The sequence below is a fragment of the Amblyomma mixtum genome, chromosome 5 (genome assembly GCF_055824585.1).
Source record: "Amblyomma mixtum isolate Tamu chromosome 5, ASM5582458v1, whole genome shotgun sequence".
NCBI classification, from domain to species: Eukaryota; Metazoa; Arthropoda; class Arachnida; order Ixodida; family Ixodidae; genus Amblyomma; species Amblyomma mixtum.
The window spans coordinates 106,607,113-106,623,522 of record NC_143016.1 but is presented as its reverse complement, the minus strand read 5'-3'; the positions used below and the strand labels follow the sequence as shown (position 1 = coordinate 106,623,522).

At 51.2% G+C, this 16,410-nt stretch overlaps 1 protein-coding gene across 4 annotated transcripts in view; it reads right to left on the bottom strand.

Moving 5' to 3' along the window:
- LOC149343277 (polypeptide N-acetylgalactosaminyltransferase 13-like) overlaps nucleotides 1-16,410 on the bottom strand; it is a 282,002-nt gene that overhangs the window by 98,602 nt on the left and 166,990 nt on the right. Inside the window, exon 4 of one of the 4 annotated variants that reach the window (XM_089545812.1) lies at nucleotides 10,030-10,073. The exons of 2 other annotated variants lie outside the window; for them this stretch is intronic. The gene's annotated coding sequence lies outside the window, so the exon portion shown is untranslated. Of the gene's footprint in view, nucleotides 1-6,384; nucleotides 6,589-10,029; nucleotides 10,074-16,410 lie in introns of those variants that run through there. One more of the 4 variants, XM_089545815.1, reaches the window with a different exon arrangement.

Below are 16,410 nucleotides of genomic sequence, written 5' to 3'. Positions count from 1 at the left end.
GCGGGAACTCAATCTACACGTTCCGAGCATTCTTAGAAACTGCGACTTATTGCCCTGTGTGGCCGATTTCCCTAATTAAATCGAATTAACGCCCGGCTCCCGCCTTTTTTTTTTTTTTAATTCTGCCTCGTACGGTGGGCGGAGTCGACCAACGCGGGGAGTGCCTTTCAGCCAGTCCCGTGGCGGCTTGCCGCTCTGCCATCGGCGGAGTAATACGTAGTAGTCCGTAGAAGCAAATAGTCCGCGCGTATTTTTATTTCTGCGGGCTTATTTTGCGGTTATATTATCTGCAAATGAAACTATTTATTCACGGAAACCTAAAAAACAAAATGAAGCGAAAGCAAAGCCTCCAAGGAGCTGGCTGAAAGGCACTCCACGCGTTGGTCGACTCTGCCCACCGTACGAGGCAGAATTAAAAAAGGCGGGAGCCGGACGTTAATTCGATTTAATTAGGGAAATCGGCCACACAGGGCAATAAGTCGCAGTTTCTAAGAAAGCTCGGAACGTGTAGATCGAGTTCCCGCGGCAAAAAGACGAGTTCAGATTCCTCTTCAGTGCACCTTTAATCAGTGATGATATCCCGAATGTATGCCATGTCATGTTTGCACCGCATTTTTCTTCCCTTCTATGCTTTATATTTCCCCCTCTCTCGCAATAAACCATTTGGTTGTTAGTTCAGCGCATGTCTGCCTCGCCTTCTTCCGTCCCGTCCGTCAGCGCTGTTTTGCCGTACGATTCAACACTTGCACGCCTGCGAAAAACAAAAAAAAAAGGGGGAGGGGGGGGGGGGGGTGGATACTGAGCATTATCGCACAGCCGATTTGCTGTAAAAGCCAGGGACATAGAGAGCAGCGCATGCAAAAAAAAAAAAAAGTTCGGAAAAGAAACATTCACAGAGACTGCGAGAAAACAAGACTGAGAGCGCTCTGAAGCTCCAAGCAACGCAACGAGAAATTCCGATACACGGCTTATTCTCCACGGCTCCCAGAGCGGGCGTCTTGCCCTAACCTCGCCACACTTTTTCGGAACACAAGCAGACAGACGGAGAGGTTAGCAGCAGCGTTCCCTCTACGCCAACTGTTCTGCACCTTCACTACCAGCGACCGCCACAGTAACAGCACCAGCAGACCTAACCTAACTAGGTAAGAGAAACGGCGGTGAATTGTGTGATTCACTGAGCACAGCGCGAGGCCGCTGTCAAGAAAGACGCGAAAGAGAAAAGAAGTGGGGTGGGGGGGGACGAAGCTAGCTGGGAGTCCAAGAAGCCAGAGAAAAGGCGCCAACGACGGTGCACTACTTAGCACTGCAAACGGGTAATCGGCGACTGAAGGGAAAAGACAATGGCGGGGCTGAATTAGGGGGCAAGAAAAACGGCGCTGCGGCGGAGACAGGCGACACACACACACAAAAAAAGCAGTAAACACCAAAGGGGAGAAAGGCGAATGCGCTGTCGGCCCGGGCAAGAAAAACGACGCTGCGAGAGAAGGTGTGGGACGGTAAACAGAGGCCGACACCGACCGAGGAACCGGGCGGTCGAAGCTCGGCTCGAGCCGTCCATCAATTTATCGCGAGGTTATACATGCTGCGCGACCAAAATAAATAAAAGAGAGAGGTAGAGGGGGGGGGGGGGGGGGGGGGGGGACGACGTGTACACAATACACTAGGCTCTGGTTCGTCGCTTGCCCCTCCGCCATCGCAGCAGAAACAGCACGGTCGGTGGTGGTAATGCTTTCGGCCGAAACATCCCCCCGATTATAACAGTATTACGCGCCGAAATCGTTAATTTGAGCCCGCTTAACCCGAACTTCCGGTTTATCCGAACTGACGCTTTGGTCCTACTAACGTGACGTGCATTAAGGGTATTCCAACTCCACACAATTAAAAAAAAAGTGTCTGTCCTCTATTTTTCTTTCGAATTATCGCAGTTACAATTATGCTGATTCGACTGTAACAGTTTAGGCGTCAGCAGAATTCACGCATACGAGTGACAATGAAGAAAAAGAGCTACAGGTGCAATCCGAGCTACAGAAAGAGCAAACCGCGAGTTCTTCGGTTTGGTTTGGTTTCTGGGGTTTAACGTCCCAAAGCGACTAAGGCTATGAGAGACGCCGTAGTGAAGGGCTCCGGAAATTTCGTCTACCAGAATGTGAATGCGGCCGAAAAATACGTGCTACCGCGCATGTTAAACACCGGTAGCGCTACGGCGCACGCGTGCTGACGGACTCCCTGTAACTGCTAAAGCAGCTTTTCGAAAAACGAGAACAGTGCCTGCGCAATACTCAACTGGCCACCCCGTACCGTTGTTGCTAAAAGCGACAAGGCAGAAAGAAACGGCAGCTTGTGGGCCATGGTACCGCGCCTAAAGAATCATGCGTCTCAAGTGAGCTGTCCATTAAAAGCGGACGAGGTCGGTTTACCACCAGCGAGTATTCCCACAAGTTGGAAAAGCGTCACTGACTCACTGGTGCTATATCATATGAATGAAAGAAGTGGTTGCTTTCCTTGGTCGCATACCCCTCGGCACGCTCTGGATGAACACAATTTTTGAGTTCGAGACTATCTCCTTCACTACGGGAGACCATCTCTAAGCCTAAATACTTCAACAGGTTGCGAAGTCGCCAAAAACTCGAGTGTAAAGAGAGCAAACCGCTACCCAAAGCCCGCACCGTTGAATAGCCACTGGACGCCGTTGCCGACTCATGGGACCACGAACACAATCCGAAAGGCAACAGCTTGAAAAAAAGCGAACGACCGAAAGGCGATAGAGGTGTAGCTATAGCGCACCGCAAAATACGCAGTTTTTTACGAGCACGGGCGTCTTCATCAACCAGCGACCCATGCAGTGCGCGTCACTTAATTACGGACCGGCAGTACTTTCTCCGAACTACCGTATGGCCAGAAACAAGGCGTAAGGGCGAAGGGGGGAACGATTAAGCGGACCCAATAAATGTGCCGCTAACTCGGCCTCGGCAGAGAGAAGAGGGATTGCCGGGCGAAAAGCCTCTACTTTACCAACGAAGAACGGAAGAAAAAAGGTGGGGGAGGTGAGAACTCCAAGGCGCGAGCTTGCAGCGAGAGGGGAGGGGGGCACCGTAAATCAATCGGGCCCCAGGGAGTAAGAAGGGGACGCGCGACTTGCTGCCGGCCAGATAAGCGAGGCGGCCGCGTGTGCGACCGAAACAGCACGGCCAGCAACGCTGTCCTCTTCGCGGCGAGTTGAATGCAGCGCTGCAATAATAAGGGGACGCGGTCACCCGAGCACTTCAAACGAAGAGTACATACTCCGTTATACCGCTTTCACAGTTCGTTAAGGTGGCTTTCCCACGTTGCAGGCTGCCCTGATATTGCCGTCACTGGCACGCTCTGTCGTCGCGGGAACAACGACAACATATTCCGATTCGTGAGACGCGCGAACTACGAATGACTACATACATGTATTCCGTTTTAAATATTGGCTGCCCCGCCGTCAGAGTACACGGCAAGCAGCATCAAGGTGAAGCGGTCTCAACAGTGATGAAAGGGTTCCACATTAGGGGCTCGGGGAAAGAGCGACTGCTTAGCCAGGCCGTCCCATGCAGCGTTAAAGTCACGAGATGCAGGCCCTAAACGCCGAATGTGCAAAACTGGTCACGTGGCACGCACCCGCGTACAAGTGCACGCGGCTGGAATATTGACGGCAACTCCTACAGGCGTGCGCCCCTTCAACACCTCCTCCTGCTCCGTGAGAGCGACAGGAGCAGCGCATAAAAAAGCCTCGGAGTTAATGTATCACTGCTGAAAGTGCGGATGTCACTGCGTTTCGCGCAGCTATCACTAACCTCTTTTGCTCGAGCGTTTAACAATGTATTTTGCTGTCGTTTTATTTTTGTTTTCTTTTTTAAACATTAACTGCTGTACTGGGTTGCTGCTGATTTCATACTTTGATATCCTGTTGCGCACTCGTGAATATTTATTGTATAATGATCCCTTAGTTTCGTGTTATCTTTTTTGGCATTTTATGTTTCATATTGATTTGATTTACCCACTCCCCTTTGTTATGTTCAGGGCCTCGAGGGGAAATGAAGAAAAACTGACAACACAACGGGACGGGGTGTAGGAAACGGCACACAGAAGCTCACTAGTGACAGCTGGAAGCCACGGAGCAAAGAAAGTTGCCACGAATAATTAACTGCTTCTGCGCTCGGCTTTTTCATTTTGCTCGTCAGCGGAAGTCGCCAGAATGCTCCTTCGCACGCGCCTGTGCGTCCAAATGTCATCATCCGACACACTCTCCCAACTGTGGCCGATTTCTGAAGCATCCACTGAAAAGAAATGCCTGCCACTCAGAGGCGGTCCAATTAAGCGCGCCCGCTCGGATCGAAGGTGTACGAAGAGCGTCTTTTTACTCGATGAAAAACCAGTCCTCGTTGCTTCTTTAAACGTCGACAGCTGAAAGCAGTACTAATCTCCACGTTACCACTCCTGACATCGCGCCCAAATAAGCGAAATGGGGCAATCAACGCCGGCCAGAAGCAGCACAAATTCACAAAGAACCCTCGTCAAGGTTACGCGGCCAACAAATGACCAAAGGGCTAAAACGCCCTAAAATGCCCCTATCATCATTCCTTCCGCTGCACAGAACTGACCGGCCCTAGCCACGCGGAGTCCGCAGTGGAGCGAGGGAGGGAGGAAGCTCCTCCACGACGTCAGCGACTCCGCCGGCCGGCAGCGGTGTCAGGTGACTCCCCGACGCCCGACGCCGCTAGACGCCGCCATCCACGTCAACAGCGCAAGAAGAAGCGCAAGCACCTTCGAGGACCGAGAGGGAAGATATACGTGCACGCCAGCCGGCGCCTAAAAGCTGATGAATGTGCATCGGAGGAAAAAGCCGAGGAAAGCTTGGGAGAGCGCCGAGCTGGGCGCTAAGCCGCGCGCTCGAGAGGCACCGGCTTCCGTTCACGCGGTGCCCGCCCGGCACCGTTGGCTTGCTCGCTACTGCTGCTGCTGCTGCTGCTGTTAATGCTACACAATCGAGCAGCAACAGACAAGGCGCGTGTCCACGCGCAACGTGTGTGCGGACGTTAAACACACTCGGCTTACTAAAGCTCCCTACTCTTCGCGAGGATACAGGAGAGCATTTGGGAAGACAAGAAACCCACTGGCCCCCTTCTCGGATGTGCTAAGTCTCTCGAGCCAACACTTATGTCCTCGCGCTGTGTCATGCGCGAAGGTATTAAACGCTCTTCGTCCAAAGCCAGCGGGACTGCTACTCCGCGGGCTCTAACGCCCCGTTAACCTGGAGATTTATGGACCCCTCCTTTCTCGCTATTTTAGCTGCAACGTTGCGGGGGATCAGTTTGCCTCGCTCAGTTGAGCTCTCTCTCTCTCTCAGACAAAACTACACAGACGAAATAATACTCCGGTACTTCTAGCTTTTCCGACAAATTACTCGGAATTACTTCGGCAGCACCCGCTGCGAGACTACAAGAAAGACGCCATGGCTTACAGCAGCAGATAAAAACCATAAGTCAAATGTCCTGACGTGATCCAGACAAGTTAGCCCTACAATAAATTACGCCTCGTCCTCTCATCAGCTTTTCCTGTTATAGCGTGTGTAGCCCCCCCCCCCCCCCCCCCCCCCCCCCACACACACACACACACACAGCGATGGAGTCAGGCAGACATACCCTGGCTTATATATATATCAAAACTGCTGATCGGGAGGGTTGGTGGGACATGATTCGAAATGACCAGCGCGAAAACAGACGGAGACAAGAGAAGAAACACTGACGACAGGACGGGCGCCGACTAACAACTGTGTCATATATATACATGGCACAGAAAACGTAGTTTTGACTACAAGCTGGGTGGCACAGCCCACATTCGACGCCGCGCACTAGCACCTGTAAATTGAAATACGCCTCGAAACGCATCTGCCGAATGCAGTAAACTGACGCACGCGACATACAGTTGCTCATAAAAAAAAAATAATAATCTTCAATGAGTACCGCTGTGTCGCGCGATTGTAGAGCGAAATACGTTGTAAGATATTCAACAAGTGAAACACACATTAAGCAGACTGGGCTACAATCACCGGCTGGCATACACAGCAACATTTCATACTATTTGCGCGCTCACTCAAGCTCAGCCTGGATAAAGACATGGACACGCAAGAGATCACCTTAGAGCGGGGCATCCTAATCACATGGCGTGTTTCGAAGCCCACTCTTTCAAGACAAGGTTTCAGCCAGTTACTAAGTTTGTTGTGAACCAATGGTCCAGAGCGATGCTTCACTGACTCACGCCACTAAATTTATTAACCAGCTGTGAACACCCCAACAGCTTAAACCATGACGCGCAATCAGCGCTTACAAAGAGAAAGGAACACAACGCCATCGCGCTCACCCCTTGGCAACGTCAAAGGCTGGCGGAGATGCGTGATACGACGCACAACAGGAGCTCAAAGTTACAGGCATATGCAGCCGGGCGACGCCGCAAGCAACGGCACGGCGACGCGGCAGAGAGACGGCAGGAGTCAGGCAGCTATAGACTTCACGGCGCTGTTGAATAGGGCACCGAGCAGCAGGTCGCCGCGCGTGCGGTGTGCGGCAGGCAGAGTGAAAAAAAAAAAAAAAAGAAAAACGCCATCCCACGCACGAGCACGGTGATGAAACACGACAGCAGTGGCAGCAGGCAGAGATGAAAACAGCAACAGGGCGATGAAAAAAAAAACAAAAAGAAAAGCGAAAGCAAAAGGGCGCTCTGTTACCGTACGCCTTTCACCGTGTTTAGCTGCGTTCTTTCTGAATTTTTCTCCGTCACCGTTCTGAAGAAAAGTAAGAGGGGAGAAAGCGCGACGAGCGATGTGATACAGATGAGGCGCGAGTGATATTTATTTGCTTCTTTTTTCACTGGCAGTTCAAGTCATCGGCGGCTGCAGCAACATCAGCATAAGGCGAGAGACCTTTGGAAGGCTTCGGGCGAACGTAGAGAAGAAGCGGGTGGCAGGCAAGTAAGTGCGCGTCTGACCGAAGCCCTTCTCGCTGGAAGCCACAAACGGCAGCTGCTTGCGGCCTGCGCCGCTGCTGCTGCTGCTGCTGCTGCTGCTGTTGCTGAATGAGGGGACTTCCGGCAGCACCCGCGCGATGCCACGGTAGTCTAGCCACCTTAGCCACGGCGTCGAACACCGTTGGCGGTCCGCGCGGCAATTGCGGCCAGCCGGCGGCACATACTTCTCGCGTGAACACGCTCCGTTCAGCGATGTCATATACACGCGCACCTTGTTTACGGCGCAGAACGTAAGGAAAGAAAAAGCCGTGCGGCGACCCGAAGGGGCTGTTGGCTGCAGCCGCCGCTGTCCACTCTACCGGGCCCTGAAACTGCATACGCACGCACGAGGCATACGCCGACGACGAATGGACGCGTTCACATTTCCTCGTACGAGTGCCCACTTTTTCTTAGTTTCTTTTTTTCTAGCGTCGACGAACTTATTGAGCGTATGTTACTCGTATCTGTAATACCTGCGACGTCAGAGCTGGTAGCCAGGAAGAAACGCCACTGGCCAGCGACGGTGTCGAAGGCGGGGTTCACCAATGACACACAGGGGAAAGAACCTATACTAGGGAAAACAATCGCGGCGACATATCATTACGACAGGTCGCACAGAGAGGAAGGAGAGAATGGACGAACGCTCACGTATCGAAACTTATGGTTCCGACATGGGAAGAGGGAACACTGGAAGGTTCGCTAGTGGTGATTAAGGGTAAGTCAGTGCAAACTTCTCCCCAGGAATAAAAAAAAAATGCAGGGCACACTACTTTGTGTGTGTGTGTGTGTGTGTGTGTGTGTGTGTGTGCGTGCGTGTGCGTGTGTGTGTGTGTGTGCGTGTGCGTGCGTGCGTGCGTGCGCGTTTCATGGCGTACAAGCGGCTGAGGCTATAATGCGCCAAACACAGGGTTGGCGTGATATCAGTGTTGTGCTGGCGGACTAATCCTTAAAAATAATTACGATCTGTTAATGCCATTTCTTCTTTTACGAACCTAACTACTCGTGATAAGTCTACACTACTGCATTCTTTCCTAAGAGCATTCTGGAGTGGAAAGGGACGTGTTTGTCGTAAAACATCTTTGTCGTGAAATATCGTGAATTGCTTTTTCCCAGTGTTTCAAGTTTTCTGCATGAAAATAAAATACAGCGAACGGTGACCACTTCGCCGTATAGTTCACAAAGAGGATTTCCTTATTTCATGAGTATGGAGTATATGTGTCAGCTGGGTATGTCCAAAGCGGGGGCGACCACACAAGATGATTTCAATAAAGCGTTTTCACTTTCGTTCGCCAAGGATGAGCTTCACCAGGTGCAGTTCATTGTTGATTTCGTCATCCCAAGCAGACTGCCACTGCTTAGTTCACTCTCTACTAGTTTTCAGCAGTCCTTGTGCGGAATATTTAATGTCTTTAGTTTGCTTTCGTGAGCTCGTACCGCACAAGCGTTATCGTTAATAGATTAATGTCCACATATGCAGGATTGATCTTTCTCGACTTAGCATTCATAAATCCCTGGGAGTCCTCATGACTACTCCTGGGGCAGTGGTGCAGCGGTTAAGCGATGCGTCACTGCCCTGCCATGGCAGGTGCTGCCACTGGTGGGACTTGTGCGACACAGGTTGATCTTCCCGAGCAACCTCTCGAATGAACTGCCACCTGCCACGCTAGGCAGTTTGCTCCCAATCCGGTGGGCAGGATGTGATGAGGCCGCAAGGTCACGTGACCCTAGGTGGCCCACCTGCCTCCTAGGTTGCTTCTCTGTGGATTTTTCCCTCGCGGCCAATGACGCCGACAACGGATGCCGACGACGGCGCTTCTGCGACACGGGCTTCTTAACGTTACCGCGTTCAAATTTAGCTGCGCAATATCAGAAATACGAACCACATGTACTGACAATATTCTTCTCTACTAACTCATCAGAAAAACTGCGAAAGCGTCCGCTTCTCTTTAGGAAGCAATGCATGAAAAGTAAGTAAAAAGGAAAACTCAGAGACCGTGCACCTGCGCATAATGTGGGCATCGACGTATATACCAGCGGAATACGACGGCAGAAACAACACAGCAAAAAAAAAAAAAAACGACGATTCATCTTGTTCCGCTTCACATTGCACACAAGCCATCATAGACAGTTGTCGTCGAGAATTTCAGATCAATTCATTACACCGAGTTCGGCAACCTACCAACGCATATAACCAAACAAATAAATCAGCCTCATTCATGCTACGCTCAACAAAAGAATCACGCCATAATGCGCCGTCTTAATTCCTTATAATTGCCGAGAGGAGAACAAACCGGCCTGAGGACGTTTATTTTTGTTATTTTTTTCTTCATAGCTGCAAGAAAGCTTTCAACCATATTCACGAGGTTCGCGTTAGCGAAAACAAGTGACAACACCTGCCCGGCTAGGCTCAGTCACGCGCATTTATTTTATGCATGACGAGAGCCTTCGAAACACCAGTCATACACACAAACACACACACACGCACACACGGACGCACACCAAAAAGAACGCCCGTAGCGAACAAAACTCATACATGCAATCTGAACTGTACACTCTCCCTGAGCAAAGAAAAGAACTGATTTCAGAATTCTCCATGATGTGAATGAAGGCCACTCCAGCACTGCGGTCGTCACCAAAAGTGAGCATTTCACAACTTCCAAGTTGCAAGGAATGGACTTTTTTACTGCGCAAGCAGAGCTCTTCAAAAATACGCACACTTCAAAGATACGCATTTTAAATCTCGTTGAGTTGGCTTTCACGAATTACACATTTACAAAATGTCGTCGCCCGCATTTCTCATGCATCAAATAAAGAAGCTGTTCGTGCATTTTGTGAAGTAAAAACAGTTAAAGTGTCTACCGCGGTAAGACAACGCACAGAGCCAAAATTTTATAAACGTGCGAGGCAGGGAGGCCAACTCAACGAGCTCTGAAATCGTTATTTTTTGACGTTCAATACCTGGAACCACATTGCCGATTATGAAAATTTAAAAACTGGGCCTACCTTCAATCTTCCCAGCCTTCAATTCCACAATATGATCTTGGCCCCTGAAATCAAAAAGTAAAAAAGCTGATTAGTTAAATTTAGTTATTTGTACAACTACAGAGCTGTATCAGGTACGTGACGTCCGCCATGCTGTAGAATTTACCCGCAAAAACCGCACTGTCGTACCTGTCACGCCTTTTAAAAGGAAAAAAATCTGTACAGATTAATTTGAAACACCTGTGTTAGTAAAAGAATCAAAGTAATCATCGAGGGTAATTCCAACAGGTTTCGCAGAATTCGCGCATCAGACGCCCGATAGTCCCGTAATTTTTTTCTCCTTTTATTCGAGACCGTGGTTAGCCTTCTAGCGCCAATCGTTCCATAAGGCGAGTTTTTTTTCACGAAACCAAGCTTAGCTTGAAAAAGTTGAGCTAGGCCTGGCTATCACGGCTGACGCCACGATTTTAAAGCACTACTAAGGCAAGAACAATGTTGCCAACCCCGCTCAGTATACAGCAGTATACCGTCAGCCGCCAATCTCGGCTAAACCGTACAGGCAGAACAGAGCCTGGAGGCAAAACTGCAGCACTGGCGCTGAAAAAAGTCCGCACCGAACAGGGGGCATAAAACAAGCTCGAACAACACGGCAAGAAAAAAAAAATAAAACGAAACCGCTTTAAAGTCTACACGCTAAAAGCTGTTCCCGCGAGACTCTCGGAAAGTAACTTCAATATGCCAAGCTAAGCGGCACGGCGGAAGCAGCAAATTAGATCTCGACTCGTTCTCAAGGGAGGCTCGAGGCCGATACGCGCACGCTTTTAGCTAAAAGCGCCCTCCGCCGTGTCCGCGTTTCCGTCCTAGTCGACGTTCATCGCCCGGCGAACTTACGCCAGCGGCGTACAAAGGAAAAAATGTCATACAGTCGAGCGGAAAGCGTATTGCAAGACAGTTGGCGCTGCGCCTTTCAGGCTTGTATAACACGCTGGCGCAACCTAAGGACGATACTGGGCGGCATACCCTACGTCCCTATGCCCTGAGGCAAGAAAATGAACGCCTGGACAAACGGACAGGGTGTCGCAGAGGCCTCGTTAGCGGCGTACACGATCAGCGTCACGCGCTGGGGATAGCTCCGTTGTTCCCTAACGTGCCGTCACCCGCGCAACGCAATCTGACGCCACGGCAGCGACAGGACAATGCACTGCGTCGATCGCGATACACGCGGGAGAACGAGGGAGAGATGTGGGAGGGAAATGAGTGAGGCCCGTATAGTTGCACGCCCTCGCGAGAGACAGAGCATATCTCAGAGAAACCCGCGAGGAGCAACGCCTCGCACGTGCAAACGGCCATCTATCTCTTCGCAACAAAGGCTGCAGACAAAGATATTCCTAGCGACGACTGGTGACACACGACGAACGTGAGGAACGGAACAAGAGTCAATATAGCAGGCAGGGTGGAGCCTGATCGAGCGGTGCGGGCACCCGCGGCAGGGGAAAGGTGGTGCGCTAATTTGCGCAACGCCAGCGTAATGCCCGACAAATATATAAGCGAGGCAATTTCCGGGATAAGCAAAATGTGCTGCGGGCTACGGTCATCCCTTAACAAACCTTGCAGCCGACCTTAAGTGCTCAGCCAAAGCAGTTTCTTGGACGCGACAAGGGCAAAGCTAAAGGCTGTATAATAATACAAGGAAGTGTAGCTAACTAAAGCAAAAGGAGGTAGAGTTTCAAAAACCTCCAGCGAAAGGACCAGGACAAAGACTGTCAGGATCCCAGGCAAACACAGCAGGAGCGTCTCGCACGATGCCCACTGACCACAGACGCCGGTGCCTGAGAATCCCATCGACCAGTGTACACGCGTATACACCAACCACAACCACAACCGCACAGCTCGAGGCCAAGCCCTTCTAGCCAGTCAGCGGTAATAATATCCGCGTACGCGGTCAGGAAACCCGAGTGCCGACGCGTGCCACCGAAAGCGCCCAGGGGCACAGCGATGCACCCCTTCCACCCCTCACCGATTTCCCTCCTCCCGAGCCTGGGCAAACTTTATATCGGATCGATAGCGCTATACCGCTCGAAGCGGGCATCCTCATAACTCCAACCGCGCATAACTTTGTCGGCACGTTGGGGACGTCAGCAAGAAGAGGATGGGGAAAAGCAAGAACCCCGACATTGACAGGAGGCAAACAAACGTCGACATAAAATGCAAAAGCACGCGGTTTTACGTGCTCCCTAACCACACACGCACACACACATGCACACACACACATGCACACACACACATGCTTGCATCCCAGCACGCACACAAACACACGAGCGCCCTCTCTCTCTCTCGCTCCTGCAATGACGCGGGAGCGGACGGTCGGGCCACCAAACGATCTCGCGCTCGCTCGCTTCCCCCTCTCCCTCGAAGAGCAAACACCGCCAGCGGACCCTGCGGCGCGTCGTCCCAGCCGGCCGATGGCGCAGCCCCGTACACGATCCATCATTCCGCCCGGCTCGGCCGGCTGTGCCCGTCCGGGCGAGAAAGAGTGCGCGCGCGGCCACTTGGCCGTCCGTCCGCGCCCGAGGGGGCGTGAACCGGGCCGCTCATATATACCTCGGACGCAGCAGAACCAGCGGCACACCTGCGCGCACCAACCCCGCCGCGGGGCTGTTCACGCCTCGGCACCTCTGTGCCGTGAACGCTGGGAGGAGGAAAAGATGAGAGCAGCAGCCGGGAGCCGGTGGGAGAAGAAGATGACGGGGGAAATACGAAAAGAAAGAAAAATGAAAGAGGACGGAACAGAGTCCAGCAAGCTGTGAAGCGAGAACGACGTGGAGTACGCTTCTCCGAGGGCAGGATGGAGCGGTTGCGCGAGCGGGGAGCCCTAATATGCGCGGCCTCCCGAACGCACTGAGGGCGATAGCTGGAACGAAGGCTAAGGTAGAAAGAGCAGAAGCTCGCTTCGGCCAGTGCCGTCGACCACGTAAGCACTCTTTATCACGCAGTAAATGGCACGGCGAGGAATCACGGTAAACTTTCAGATACAGGGAGGCTGCCGCAGCCGCCATAAAAAAAAAACGGAAGAGACAGGGAAGGAGAAGACGCATAGAGGGGGAGGGAAAAGGGAAATCAGATGAACCGGGGACCATTAAATGCAGGCAAATTAAAAGCGGATAATAAATGGCCTTACAGTCCACACCTCGCGGGTTTACTAAAATAATGACACGCCGCCGCAGCAAACGCCTTGCGACCAACTTACGACTGCGGAACGACCTCGACACCGAGGAAGAAGTGTACATCGCATTTTGCGTCATAAAATACACACTCGGCGAGAAAGGTTCGCCGGGTAAGTCATACAAATTCCTGTAGCCGCGTATTAAGTGCATCCCGCGACGTTTGCCACAGGTAACATATAGCTGTATGTCGCGATCCAGTCGTATCAACACGGGCGAAGTTATGTAAGAAAAGAATTACAACACTGAGATGAAAGGAGACAGTCATGGCCCAATAGCAATTTTAATTCGACAGCTTTACTTTGTATGCCCGGTTTACGCCAGATCGACAGCTGCTGGCACGTAAGATTGCCCTAGACTACCTAAATACGGTGACTGTCGAAACGTGGGGATACCTCACGCATAATGACGAGTCATACCACGGCCCGACAACCACGCATACTGATGAAACGAAGGTCTTTCGGACGCGCTATCAAAGTTACGCCAGCAACTGCGCCGATATAACCATGTTTTTTTTTTTTCATTACTAACGTTCAAAAAAAAAAACCATCAATCGCCTGCGCTTATGCAAATGCACAACTGCGGACCACTTCGATCCCTCACAACCATCCACCAATCTCCGGCGGATGTCTGAACAGGGCGAGCGACAGGAAAGAAATATAGAGCACTTGCTCAGCCGCTCCTCCGCATTATACGCTCTCCTTGCAGGAGCAGCTCGTATCAGCCCCGCACTTCTTTTTTTTTTTTTCTTCTTTCCTCCGCTACTCGACACTCCGGGAAGACAAATTTTAACGGCAATCCGCGGAGCCGCTTCATTACGCGCTCGGCTTCCGGCACAGAAAAAGGGGAGAGGGAGAGATTGCGCAGGGGTGTCGTTCTCCGGGCTTGAGCCGCCTAATCCGGACCCAAATCTCCGGGCTTCCGACAGGAAAAAGCGATGGCAATTTCGAACGCCCATTTGGCCGCTCGCGGAGCGGAGAACCAGCGAGCCGCGCAGCAGCAAGTCTAGGAGAAGCGAGGCAGAAGGAGACAGAGAGTCCAGAGCAGAACGAGGCAAGCTACACAAGAAGCCCCGGGCAAATAAGACGGCGGTGTTCCAGAGGAGGAGGGAGGAAGAGGACTCGGCAGGCGCGCCAAGCGCTCGCAGCCGCTGACGCCGTAAGCCGGGACCATCGTTCAGAGAGGTGGGAAACTAGGAAGCGCCTTCCCCTATACTTACTACGGCAGAGAAACGCGCGCGCGCGCGCCGGGGGACGTGGAAATGAGCGCTTTCCGCTAGCCCGACCGCCGTACATAACCGCGAGGTATAGAGGGTCACACCTCACTCTCTCTCTCTGCCAGTAGAGGTGCAAGAAGCAAGTCGGAAGCGCGGTGGAGCTCCAGCTTCGCTGCGTGACGTGATAACGGTCCACCGCGTGTAGTTTAGAAATCGCGAACGTCCGGCTCGCCTAGAAGTGACGCGAGGAGAGGTCGTAAACTGAAACGAAAGACGCACCGCTCTCGGGACTAGCGTTGCTTCTTACATGTGGCGGCTATGTCAAACTATACCACTGTTTGGAAAAGTAAAAACATGGTAAAAAAAATGCGAGGTCACTTTGGCAACTAAAGCGTTCAGAGGCGAAAGCCGAGGACACTATGCCGTGACGACTTCCGGTGGATGTGACGTCACACCGTACTCGTGGCGGCTATATCGATACCCAAATTGTACATGTTTCGGGGATCTTAAGTGTTAATTACGCTTAATTACACACTTTTTCATCTAATTTGACACAAATCCGGCATTTTTCCGACCATTCTATGACAATTTTCACTATGCCGCGACGACTTCGGTGGATGTGACGTCACACCGTTCCCGCGGCTATATCGACGTCCGCGCTATTTCGACGTAATTTCGACGTTCTTGCCTACAATTAATAAACTAATAATCTACAGTCATCAAACTTGGCTCCTAGGTTCATTTTTTCCCACGCTATCTGAAGGAACAATTGGTTTTCTTTTTTGGTTCGGGAGTTAAACGCGTGTAACACGCTTTGTTAACGGACGACAGTATGAGCCATTAAAGGCCTTCGCCTTAAAACGCAGGCATGGTAAAATTTCGAGAAGCTAGCCCCCACTTGTCACAGCTGTAACACGGAAAGTCAGCCACGGCTCCTCGCGCACGATATATGTAACCACTCCAAGAGGAGTAAAAATAACTGTTAAATGCCATTAGCAATGGGCAGGCTATTTTCCTTACCAATGCACAAGCGATTCTCTTATCACCTTAAATGAAAGTTTGTGATGCATACAGCACGTGCATGTAGGCTCACAAAAATATTACTTTTCCTAAAACTAGCGAACCAAACTCTGCCACTAACATTACCTCCAATATACGTTTCAAGCACGTAAGGGCGCAAGAAAAAATACGTTACAAGGTCAAAATTGTCCTGGACTTCTGAGCAGCTAACGACCAACAATCAGAGGTGCCGTAATTAAGCTGTAGTTGCCTTCTCTGTGACTATAGTTCAGTTGGCCAAAACGATAATTTATATGGCAAAAGGGCATCTGCGACCAAAGAGAGCCATGGCAAAATGTATTTTTGTTTACTCAAGGTAGGGTCAACGACCCATGTCCCAAGTATTTCACCCTGAATAAGCCGTGCACCAGGCCAGGGGAAAGCTTGTGCCCATTGCATTACCGGTGGGTACATGGGGCGGCACTGGGGATCGAACCCCGCTCCTCCCGCGTGCGAGGCGCATGCTCGAAATAACAAGGCCACCGCTGCCAAAAGCTAATCCATTACTAGGAAAGGCAAAAACAAGAACCACCACCACCACCGAAGGCGTGCAAACCAGGCGCAACTCCAAATCTACGCAAATTAGCGGATCATTCGGTCAATGGCGCATTCCCGGACTCGTTAATGACGCCAGAAATACCGCCGACTCACTCGGAAAAAGCTTTCGACGAAGGCGCTCGCCGGTTCCTTCGCAACAAAACAGACTGACAAAGGACGCCGAAAAAGAAAAAGAAAGAACAAGCTAGAGATAATAATCAAAGCAGAAGGTCTTAAAGGGACTATGAAACAAATTTATTGAGATTATGTAAAGATAGGCAATCCATCACTCGTCACTCCAGCGCAAGAATTTTTGAGCTAGCATCAATAACAACGAAGTTATAGGCGATTAAAAATCACCCTCCTCCT